Source organism: Nilaparvata lugens, chromosome X (genome assembly GCF_014356525.2).
Source record: "Nilaparvata lugens isolate BPH chromosome X, ASM1435652v1, whole genome shotgun sequence".
In the NCBI taxonomy this organism is placed as follows: Eukaryota; Metazoa; Arthropoda; class Insecta; order Hemiptera; family Delphacidae; genus Nilaparvata; species Nilaparvata lugens.
The window spans coordinates 76,894,278-76,906,570 of NC_052518.1; the positions used below are offsets into that span (position 1 = coordinate 76,894,278).

The following is a 12,293-nucleotide window of genomic DNA, read 5'->3' on the forward strand; positions in this document are numbered from 1 at the left end:
AATTTGCTGTATTATTCTATAGAAATACAGTTCTGTTATTCATTTAAACCTGAGAGACAAATAGTTGGGTGTTTCTACCTCACAACCATTCTAATGTTGAATACTTGTATCAATGAATGAATGATAATGTAGGAGAGCTTGAATATGGTGTGGATAAAGTAGATTAACACAGAATTACATCCCACTTCTATCCATTCCCAAACATATGACGCCAACATTTTCTATTCCTCGATAAAGACTATGAAGAGAACAAAGGGGGAATATTTGTTGAAGGAGTGGTGTGCAGGTAGAAATGAAGGTTGGCACGTCCAAAAGTGTGGGTCACACAATTTCGATGGCCAGTTCAAATTGATAAAGCCGATATGAGTATGTGTGGAAAGCGGTGAGCAGGAAATGCTGACTGGAAATCGGTGGTGAATGGTGAGGTGGTGATGACCAGCAAGCACAGGCAAACAAATATTTATCCAGCCTTGCCTCTACCTTGCCTTGCATCTTCATGTGTGCTTCTATGCTCACCCCTTCACCCACTCAAGAGGAGGTCAGTGCTATGGAGCACGCGGCTTTACGAGAAAAATATGGAAATGGAGCCTCTTCCATAACAAGACAAGCGTACTCTGCATAAGAATAATGGGATAACATATGAGGTTAAGATATATTACCGAATATAAAAGCGTCATCCTGTGCTCCTGGGCCCCCTTGGAGCGGCAGCAGTAAAGCCCAAGCCGAAGCCCATAAACCCACCCATACACCATTCAACATGAAACATTCGCCGTTTCTGCGCCAGTTAATGAAATACTTATTTACGGCCTTCTTCAGCAGCGCCATTGCTTTCCATCTTCGCTGTACTGAATATAAATCGACAGCTCAGGCTGGTGCTCATCAATTTTGCAAAATTTGTCTTCAATAGAGGTGGAGTGGCATTATTTTCTGCGGTTACTGCTTCTGTCCGTTTCATTCTATCAAAAATGTCGTATGAACGAGTTAGAAGGAGTGCTGTGCTTTCGCAAGTTGCTATATTGAATTTATTGCTGCCTCCTAGAACGTAGACGGCAATCGGTACGTGTCCAATAAGTAGCAAGCATCGGTTGCGAGCAAGGAGATGACAGACCTGCATATATCATGTAAGAAATAGAACAATCTTTGCAATGTACATCACATTTCTGATCAAAAAAGTTAAAAAGGTATGACATTCTTCAGAAATTATAATCTTTCAATTGGGGAATCGATTTGCTAAGTAGTAGCGCTGATAAGCTGTTGATGAGTCAAGATCCATGTACAGAATAATCCATGCTCAAAATAATTTATGAGTTTGAAATCGCTTATCGGTGGTTCGTAACCCACCACCATCGTACATTACAAATTTACAATGCTAATAGTTGAAAATATACCTCAGAAGGAGTGAGTTGCTTTGGAAGTTGAATTTTCTAGGAAAAATACGAATAGAATACGTTTTATGTGAAAATGAATCAAGTTGGAGAAAGTGATTCAAACAATACACGAGAGCGTACATGGAGAGGATAAATATTAAATTATAATTCTCAAAGACCTGTGGATCTGATGGAGAGAGAAGTGAAGTTGACGAATTTTTAATATCATCAAATTATCAATAATTGATTTCCCATTTTAAAGAAACATAATCAATCAATCAATGGAGAGATGAATATTCATCACTGCATTGTCAAAATATTGTTCTGCACCGTTTTCTGTGTCCCTGAGTTGCCAGTTTTCTGTGAATAGAACCGATTTCGATATTTTCAGGAGCTTAAAATTCTCAAAAAGGCATGAGAAAGCAAATTTGTGTAAATGTAATGCGGATAACTCCACCTTTATTTATGAGAAAAGTTCTTCTTAAACACGAGTAACACCAAGTAAAATAATTTTCCACTATAAAAACTCTACACAATTCATTGTGATGGGTATTAGAGTGTTGATGCATAATAAACAGTTCATTTGAGTGACAGATTGAAAAGAGTTGAATTTGTCAAGCTTCTCCAGTTCTATCAAACTTGAAAAGTTTGACCAGAGGTGAAAAGTCTCAAAACTCTACGCCATCCAATCTACAATATCCAGTGATCAGTTTTGGGCTATCGTATTTGCTATTACGGTCAGTAGAAGTTTACTCAAGGGATCGGATATTGTGATGCGTGCACACTGAAGTGTTACTGTTTACAGAGGGCTCTTGCGTTTTTACAGACAAATGTTTGTTTTAGAGGTATTGGAAACATTTTCATCGAAGCTTTCAGTGAAATATATCTGAGTCGAGATTTCCCAACTCAAGGATATCTATGTTTTCAATGTCTTGTCAATTTTAATTGTCCCTATACTTTTCAATTCGTTTCCCAAATAATTTCAATTTGAAAATTGTATCTCGAGTGGTATAATTGTTGTTGATCCAGAAGCAAAACCTATGTGCTGTATTCTCTCCAAATAATACAAAAAATTGAAGGAAAATTTATTCGTTCTCGAAATTGTTTGAGTTAAAATAAATTCCTTCTCACGTTAAACTGAATACTTTAATCGCTCCATGCAAAGAGTCAGTCAAATTATAACATTTTTATAGTAGTCTTGGAAGGAAATCTTGCAGGACTGAAAGTTTTGTATCCAAATCGGTGGAATGGAAGGCTAAAATTGGTGAAGATACCATGTTGGAGCATGAATTTGCACTCGTGTAATTCACCTTTCTGTCATGAGTTCATGAAGTTTCGTACATTTTGAAAAGTGAAGACATCTAGAGAAATGTTTGCCCTAGCTCTTCATCCAATTCTTGTAGTAAAGTAAATTCGTATGGCTTTTGTTGGTGGGGAGTCCCTTGCGGGAAGGTCCCACCGCCTGAATATATAATTTAAGCCGTCAATGGGCTTTACGACTGTCATACTTCAGCCGGGACCGACAGTTTAACGTGCCCATCCGATAACACGGGAGTGATCTGGTTCAAAAACTTTTGGTATTGAGAGGGTTTGAACCCGGGATCTCTGTGCTGCTACGCAAGCACTCTATCCACTAGACCACGGATCACTCCTCCAATTCTTCTGATATCCTTCCTTTGTCCAGAAATAATAACATTCATGAATAATTAATTCATAGATAAAATCTCAATATGAAATCCAGTGGATAATAATATATATATATATATATTATATATATATATATATATATATATATATATATATATATTATATATATATATATATATAGTATATGTTGAAGTATGATCTGATGATAATATTAAATAGAAATATTTTCCACTGGGAGATGTTAGGACTCATAATATGATAACAAGAGATGTGTTTACATGTATATATGAATAATTATGATACAATTCTTGTTTTCATTTGATATTGTAGTTATTTCTTCATTATATATTCGTGATCAAGGTGCTGTGATTAATTTACTTGTTCTGTTGATGAATGTGTATGGTATTATTTTATTATTGATGTCACGGTGTATTTTCGCAAACATGTGTGATAAGGTTTTATCTTATCTTTCATTCATTGTTTTAAAATTTCAACGTCGAATACACCAAATGCTAGAAAAGCATCGCTAGTTGAATCCTTATAACAAAATGGTAAGAGCTTTTTCAGAATCGATCACTAGAGATAGGTATTAAATAGAGAATCGTTGGTATTAATTTCGTTGTAGAACAGTAATACTGTTGCTAGTCTTGTGGAAGAGATTTTGGTAATGGGAGTAAATTAATTAACTCGTGATTCGTAAGTTACGATATAATATACTTGTAAAATAGCATAAGTATACCGTCGATTTAAACAGCAATGAACAATTTTCTAGAAGCTTTGAAATCAACTTCTGATACTTTGTCATATTGTTCGATTAAGAGCTACAGCAGATGAAAGTACAGTGACAAAATATTTTGTTAGGAGGACCTAAGAATAACGCCAAAGATACGTACAAATCTGGCGGTTTTCAGCGTTTTTCCTGCGTTTTCTCAGTTTTTGAGATCAAAAGAGCAGAAGAAGTTCAAATTGAGTAGAAAGGTCCGGCTAAAGTTTAGAAGAGTTGTATTATGAGGATTTTGAAATAACGTCATGGGTATGCCGGAATTCCTAAAGTATACGCCAAAAAAATAAGCCTAGATATATAGAGTGAGTTCTATGAATGGGAACCCTTCAATAAGTTGAAGACTGTTGTATGTATAATACTTTAACTTTCAGGATGAGTTATTGGTCGAATACTCTACCTTTTGACGTAAACTGAATAGCCTTCTATTTGGTTAAGTCGTAAATCGAAGATATTCCCATAAGCTTATAACTTCTATGCTAGAACAGATAGCAGGGGCCTATTGCATGTTAAATTATAAGCCAATAGTTTGAATTCCTATTCTAACAACCAGCTGACTTCTGGTATTACAAGTTTGTATTTTATGATGCAACAGGGCCCAGGTATCCTCATCAACATAGAGTACCGTTCTGTTTGGTTAGGGTATGTTACTCCTAAAATCGATTTGTCTTGCCAATTGTCATTATGTTCCTCAATAACTTTCAAGCTACCTTAATATTCCGTCATAATCATCATCTACCATACTATATCTGGAAAGTCTACAGAATTTTTCCAATTTCAAACAAGACTTTTCCTCAATTTTCGATCACCAATACTTTTTATTATTTGTGTAGTGAAATAGGAGAACAACATGATCACAAATCAAAGTGTCATTGATGTTTAACAACCTGGCTCTTCATATCACAGCTTATCACATTCCGCTCACATTCAATAATACTGTTTCAGTAGATTAATTCCATTTATCGATGAGTGTGCCTTGAACAGAGTTATTCGAGGGAAAAATGTCATAGACAAGAATAAAAGTTGAGCCTATAAAAGTTGCTCCCACGAGAAAGAGTAAGTTGACCGATATGACACTTGAAAGGAGTTTGAGGAGGTGGGGAGTGACCGTGAAGGGGAGGTGAGGGAACTTTCAAATTGGTTTGAGGTTTCGGAAGAGGGGTGTGAGTTGAATAGCCTCCCTGCTTGGGGGATGGATATCCGATACTGACTGAAATGTTTACAAACACGAGAAGAGCGCGCGCACCCGTCACACGGCGCCAATTCCCGCCTAATTTCACACATTCATTCCAAGGTCATACAAAGAAATGCTCTCTCATTCATATAGGTCGATTGAAAGCGTGAATAATAGGATTCGATTGAAAAGGAGAAAATTATTGATGAGAAGTTGTCATTGTATTACAGCTTCTCTTCATGTTTCTATAGTTTAAGGGCTGCATTTTATAAGATATTCTTAAACTCTCAGCCAAGTAGGCTTTGGAAATTAATGAGAATTGTTGAAACAGCTTTCTGATTGGCTTTCATAGAATTTTTGGTCAAGTATCATTTATGACTCATGATTAGTCATAAAGATTCATAGATACAAAGATTAACCACGATGTTTATTTAATAAAGTATATTATTGTAAAGTATATAGTGAGATTATATAATGCCATAATATAACGTTCTGACATTGATTATATTCTAAATGATGAATCATGTTGCAGTATAGATATACTTGATACTATTACATTCAACAGTATGGATAAATATTGTAAGCAGAATACTGCTAGCCACATTTAGCACAAGTTGCAGTTTCGATCACTTTTTGATCACTTGATCATTATGAAAGTTTGATAATTTTATAAAGGATGATACAACATTTATACAATTGAATCTTCTGGACTGGGTTTTCTCAATACCAAATTAATAAAAACTCCTGTTTTGAATAGTTTAATGCTCAAGTTCACTGGAATATGACTGTGAAAAATTGAATATTTCTCACACTAGCATTCTATAACATAGTTCTGATACCAATCAGTTGAAATCCACACTATCTCTTCTAATCTAAAGAAGTCCAAAATCATTCATAACGCTATGGGAACAACACATATTCGCCTCTACGATTTGTGGAACCATCAAAATGAATCCTCACAGCTATATCAAAACTAAACAAATAAAAACTGTGAAAGTCTGAACTAGGCTAGTGTATCAATAAGACAACTTATCAAAATAAAAATCAAACATTGACGCAATTATAATAAAACAATATTAAATTGTATTATAGGCCTGAATACTGGATAGAAAATAAATAAGTGTTATTATTTCCAGTCATCCTCTACTAGCATTATTTCAATTTTCTATCTGCTCATTCAATAGACTCGATTTATAAGTGCGGTGTATGATTTTGACAGCATTACAGTTCGTAAAGAAACAACGAATTAATTTGTTGTATGATTCAACAACAAACTATACTTGAATATCATTATTCATTCATCTATCTACTTCACTTATTTATTATGGAAAAATTAGAATATTTGTCCTCCCAATTAAAGTTAGGAGGAAAATTACTCTCGTGAATAAATTGACTAATTTGAACACAATTCAGTTGAAGAGACATATTTTTCGCTTTTCAACACTCATTTCCAGATTTTAACAAAAAAACATTTATTCATGATGATTTCTGTCACTAAATATCATATATAATTCTCATTCTCAATCTTTACATATGGTAATGCTAATGATTAAACACTCTCAATTCTAATTCTTATCGGTAAAACGTAATAGAAACTGCAAAAATGAATGTTCAACATGAATAGTGCATTTCAACGAGTGAAGTTAGTGTAAGTTACTGGATCGGAGTTACTGAGTTACTGTTTCCACATGGAGAATTGCAAATATAACACTGAAATTAAAAAGCTGTTTGTTTTTTGAATTCAGAATGAGAAATATTGTCTCAGTTGGTAGAATGTTTAGGAACTTGAAACAGCTTTTCTATGTCTTTCAGGGAAAAAGAAGAGATAACGTTGACCGGAAGAAAAAGCTGTATTTTGTCCAAGCGTATTTTAGTAGTTGTGGGTGGACTGCAGTCGTATTTATCAGGCTTAGGGCTATCTTGGCTGGACTCTCGTGATGGTAACATATCAAACGGCCTATCTTCAACAAGACCTCTATCCCTTCCAGAACGGCCAGTAATTTCTGAGATGCACCGATAGGCATTACGTAGCCCTACAACCAAATCCACGAACTTTTGATGTAAGCTTACCTGTTTCCAAGTTATTGTTCTATAGTTTCAATAGTAAAGGCTGCTACGTATTTCATTAATAATTCAATTCACTTGAGCATTGACAATTGGTTCCCAACACGTTGATTATTATCGAATAAAAATATTGGTTGGGGTATTATTGGTTCTCAGGAGTACTATAAGTGTTTTGTTATTGTTGATTGCTTGTCCCATTGCACAGGTTTTCAACACAAGATACATCAAACATCAATTCTTTATCATTCAATCTTTTTAGAGAATAACTTTACAACTTGTATTAAGGAAAATGTTTCTATATTTTATGACAACAGTGTAATGCTTTGACACAAACTTGAAAATGTTTTATGAGCTTATGAATATCGAGAAACTCGCACTAAGTCAATGATAACTTGTAGTGTACATACCCATTGCAATTATTTCAATAACAATGAGATATACACTTTTGTGTATATGTGTTGGATATAATGGATAGGGTTTCTTGAAAAAATGTGCGATCATAATATTTCAAACCATATTACAAACGATAATTGATGAGAACCACGTGAAATTTCGTGAAATGTTCAAACTTTAAATAATGAATTCCAATTTACCAGAATGCGAACAATTCTTAATGACCTCTTTTGACGAAAGATTTGTCAGAAAGTCTTGTGTTCAGATAACAACAATTCAAATATCAAGAATCGCGCGCAAAACTATGAAAGCTTGGAAAATATTTCTTCCAAAAACACTGACACAAACTTATTTATACTGATTACGCTATATGTTATTATGTTAATGTAACAAGTAGTACTGCATACTTTCAGAACCACGTGATGATATCGTTATCAGAAAATGGTAATCCACTTTAAACTTAGAATTTGTTGTATTAGTTTGCAATCAAAATAATAATAGAAACTAGAAAATTCAAGGAGAATTGAAAGTTTAGTTGAGCTGGCACGTTTGGACATGTTGGCAATGTAAACGGATGAAACTCAGTCACATGTCACAACAACAATGAAACATAACCATCAGTAACATGTGATAATATGTTTTTTCATGTATATAAATATACAAAGATATAATGATAACTTGAATTTTTGTCACACACGGGTTTAATAAATAACCGATAGAAGTGGAAGAATCCGAGAAACAAAGTCTGGTTGAGTTTAGTTAACATGTTTAAATAACGGAATTTGACTTTGACAACTCATAAACTATCGAATATTATATGGAATGACATGTGACAATATTAAATTTGGGGAAGAAGTATGTGATTGATGATGGGCTGACTGACTTTAGTAAGTTTGAAGTGGAGAGAGGGAGAGAGGGCGCGAGCGCTGACGGAATTGGAGGTGTCAGCAGGCTCAACAAGCGAGACGATGTTAGAATGTGCCCAGACAATTGACAGTATACATTGTAACATCTTTGCTGGTGCACCACCTCCATGGGCCGGTGAGCGGATGTGAGATGATGAGGATGAGGATGAGGAGTACTCACCTGGTGGCAGGAGGTCGGTGACTGGTGACTGGTGACTGGTGAGTGCGAGTGCTGAGTGGAGCGTAGTCCGGTAGCCACGAGTAGTCACAGACACAGTGCGTGTCTTGTCTTCAATACAACAAAGCAATATTTAGCCATACGACGGCACACACCATCACATTTCCAGCTTGCTACCAATTGATTATTTCTTTTCTAGCCGAGAGAGCAGTCGGTTGCGCAAAAACGGCCATTTTCGGGCCTCGACCGGCGCCGTAGCACGCGCGTTTCTCAGCTTCAACCCCCACCACTTCTTCTTCTCCTTCATCTTCCCTCTTCCTATTTGCACTTCTCAGCAAGAAGGGAGGCGCGCGCGCGCTCTCTTACGCCACAATCACACTGTATCGTAACGTTTTATTTTGTACCGCTGCGTCCACTCCTGATTGACAAATAATTTAGATGCTGGCCGATAATATTGACTTTTCCTCAAACACATCACCACCCACAAAGTAATACGATAACATACAGTGGTGGCATTACATGCCTGAGGTACAATAAGCTCAACTAGAGAGTGGAGCATCCCTCCTCTTGCCACTGCCTCCTCTTGCATCCCTCCCACTCCACCACAAAAACAAAACAAACCGGCAAACACAACGACACAATCTCTCTCCTTACTGTGTTCTTATCAGGCCTTTCCCTATAGCCTTATAAGTTGCTCAAACGTTGTGGGTGCAGCTGAGTATCATCTCACTTTCTTCAGCGGATAGACACGACACTCACACAGTCTAATTATATTTGCCTTAGAAAGTGGAGTAAAAGTATATAGTTATTTATACCGTATATAAGACTAACGGCAATATTAAAAAATAAAATTGTGGGCTGTAAATAAAGTCAAAAACAGTTATTGATTCAATGCCATCTATAATTTTTCCAATACTTGTTTTAGAGATATAATCTCTTGAAATTTGAGATATAATCTCTGAAATTTGAAAGGTATTAGGTTAATGATCAATTTATTCATTACATAGTTGAATTTATTGTCGAAAGCTTACTATTAGGTATTTCCTGCAAGCTTGGTAATTGGATGACGATCTAAAACTCTAACTTGTGCTATTCAACAGATTCATAATAAATACAAATTTTTCTTTATATATTCTGATTTCTAAGTCATTTTCTATTGATTTCTAAAACTGTTTCATGATTGATTCCGCCTTACCTTATAGATAGCATATCTGCAGGAGTAGATCTGCAGAGGTAACCCAGTTGAGGTCGGCCTTCCTCGGGGGACCGTTCTCTCTTAAATACTTCTCTTACTTCATCTAAATTACTTGTTGGGAATTAATAAAATGCCTTTAACTCTATCTCTTTTGCTGACGATAATTTCCTACTGGTTATACTAGGGAAGAAACGATACATATAACAGAATTTGATCTTATATCGGTAGTTATAACTAGTTCAGCACACTCTAACGTTTAAAACAGATGAAAGCTTATACATGGTTTTCTTGCCCGCAATAAATTGATTCCATCCTTTTGGAAATGTTTAATAGTGAAATTAAAATTCATTGGTTTGACTGAACTGACCGAAATAGACCGTCAAACTTACATGTTGTAGATACTGATGATGGAAACTGTATGTGTAAGCATTGACAAACGTAAGGGAGGTGAAATATCTTGGAGGTTTGATAGATACACATCTAGAGTGAGACACACATTAAAAAACTAAAAAAGAGACTCTACAGATTGAGCAGTATTGATGATTTACATTCATTAAAGATGGCCTATTCAGGCTATGCCCAATCAATATTCCAGTATAGTATAAGAGTTTGGAGGGGTTAGACACTCACTGACTCACTTCAATAAAATAAGTATGAGTCAGAGACACACACAGCTTCCCTTCAAAGGCCGAGACGTTATACCAGTCACCTACTTTATATTATAGACTCCGCGGTCCTAATAATAGTAGCCTAATAAAGACTTCTTATGAAGAGTTAAATGCTCTAGAGGTTTATTGATAGATTCAAAAACTCTTCCACACCATACATTTCAGCATAAGTTATACCATTTATCCTAATTAGGGTTTTCAAATAATATCTTGAAGATGACGGCGGTTAACATCAATTGATCAGTTGCGACCTGAAAACTCTGACATCAGACCTGAGCCAGCCAGGTCACACGATATTATTATTATTAGTAGATTTTTTTGATGCATGGTATTCATATAGGGGTTTTTAGACACGCTCCTTACCTACATGGATTTCGTACGTTACTTGGCCGTTAAATGTCTTTTGCAAGGCTTGCATGAGATCCAACGCCTCGACTGGAAGCATCATGCCCGGCTCTGCAAACTATCTCATTCCGGCCACGTGACTTAAATAGCTAATGTAAGCTGAATAGGCTAGAACAGTGAATTGAAGAAGTAAATCAGTGCTTATTCTATCGCGATTCCCCAATCTCCCATCAATTTTTGTTAGTCTTTTAAGTAGAATTTAGTTTTATTCACAGATCGAGAAATCTAGAGTCAAGTTGAAAAAAGTGAATGAAGGCATCATAACCATACATGCTTTTCTGGTACTTACAGTCGAAATGTGTACGTGATGATTTTCCACTCTTTTGAACATATTCCAGTTGCTGAACTCTACATTTGCTGGATAAAAAGGAAGAATATTCGTTTTAATAATTAACATGAAAAGCTGAGTTACGCTATTTTCTGACCAGATCAAAAGATCAGTGCAATTATTATTATGTTGGAAGCTCACATCCTTACATGGGCTCTGCTCCTTTGCTTCGTTGATTTGATGTTGTGTGGATGAGGGGTTTGCGGCAAGTGATGGACCTTTGGAGAGTGATTTTAGTACCTATATGATACAATCGCACGCGGTGCAAGAGACCAAGCGTTTGCTTCTGCTTTTGACAGATGACAAAAGGGCTTCCAAGATAGCTGCTTTGCTCTTTGCTGTTCCCCTTGCTGATGCCTCCTGCTTCCTGCCTCCTGTTCCTGCTGAGCAGTCCAATAATTCATTATTATTGTAGAGGCATCTCAACACACTAGTCATCACTTTGATTTTCATTTCAATTATCTCAACAAGTGGATGGTTTTGCTTCAATTTTCTTGCTACGCTCACAATGGATTAGTCAAGGCGCTTTGTGGCCACATCGCTAGCTCAAGTTAGATTTATCAGTAGCATCTAGCTTGGCTAGAAAAATTAATACCCTGTGGTTTGTGAGTTACTCAATCTTTTGAAAGTATTCTCAACTTTCTCAATTCACGATCACAATCGTGACACTCTCAAACCATATTTCAATTCCCAACCCGCATAATTTTTTTCAATTCAATGTATTTCCATGTCAATTTATAACCCATATTCAACACAAAACTTCAATATAAGTGTAGCCACACCAATAGAATATCAACATGATATAGGCTTATATTATGAGAGTGTAGTTTTCACCAAAATTGATGGTGTGGAGGAGGGATGCATATCGCTGTTTTAAGGACAAAACGTGAAATTTTCATCTTGATCTCTTCTTTCACAAAAAAAAAACATTGTGCATATAGCATGTTACCTGGCAAACCGGATTTCTAGTTTCTCCTCATCTCCTTCTTTTGATCAGATTATTATTCGTTCAATTATGCATTTATTTCTCCCATCTCCCACGAACGATTCTAAATTAACTAGTCATAGTTTGAAAAACAGTTGAAAAAGCCAGTAGGGCGTTTTCACACCAACACATTGTCCTAACAGATAATGGAATACCTAGCATACTCAGGTTTAATTGTTAGATAATACTAGTACGTCCTGATA

The 12,293-nt window shown here is 35.8% G+C and overlaps 1 protein-coding gene across 2 annotated transcripts in view; it reads right to left on the reverse strand.

Annotated features, from left to right (window-relative positions):
• Positions 1 to 8,767, reverse strand: part of LOC111047776 (forkhead box protein P1) — a 210,346-nt gene extending 201,579 nt beyond the window's left edge. Inside the window, exon 1 of one of the 2 annotated variants that reach the window (XM_039441648.1) lies at positions 8,513 to 8,767. The gene's annotated coding sequence lies outside the window, so the exon portion shown is untranslated. The remainder of the gene's footprint in view (positions 1 to 8,512) is intronic. The other variant, XM_039441649.1, reaches the window with a different exon arrangement.
• Positions 8,768 to 12,293: the final 3,526 nt, after the last annotated feature.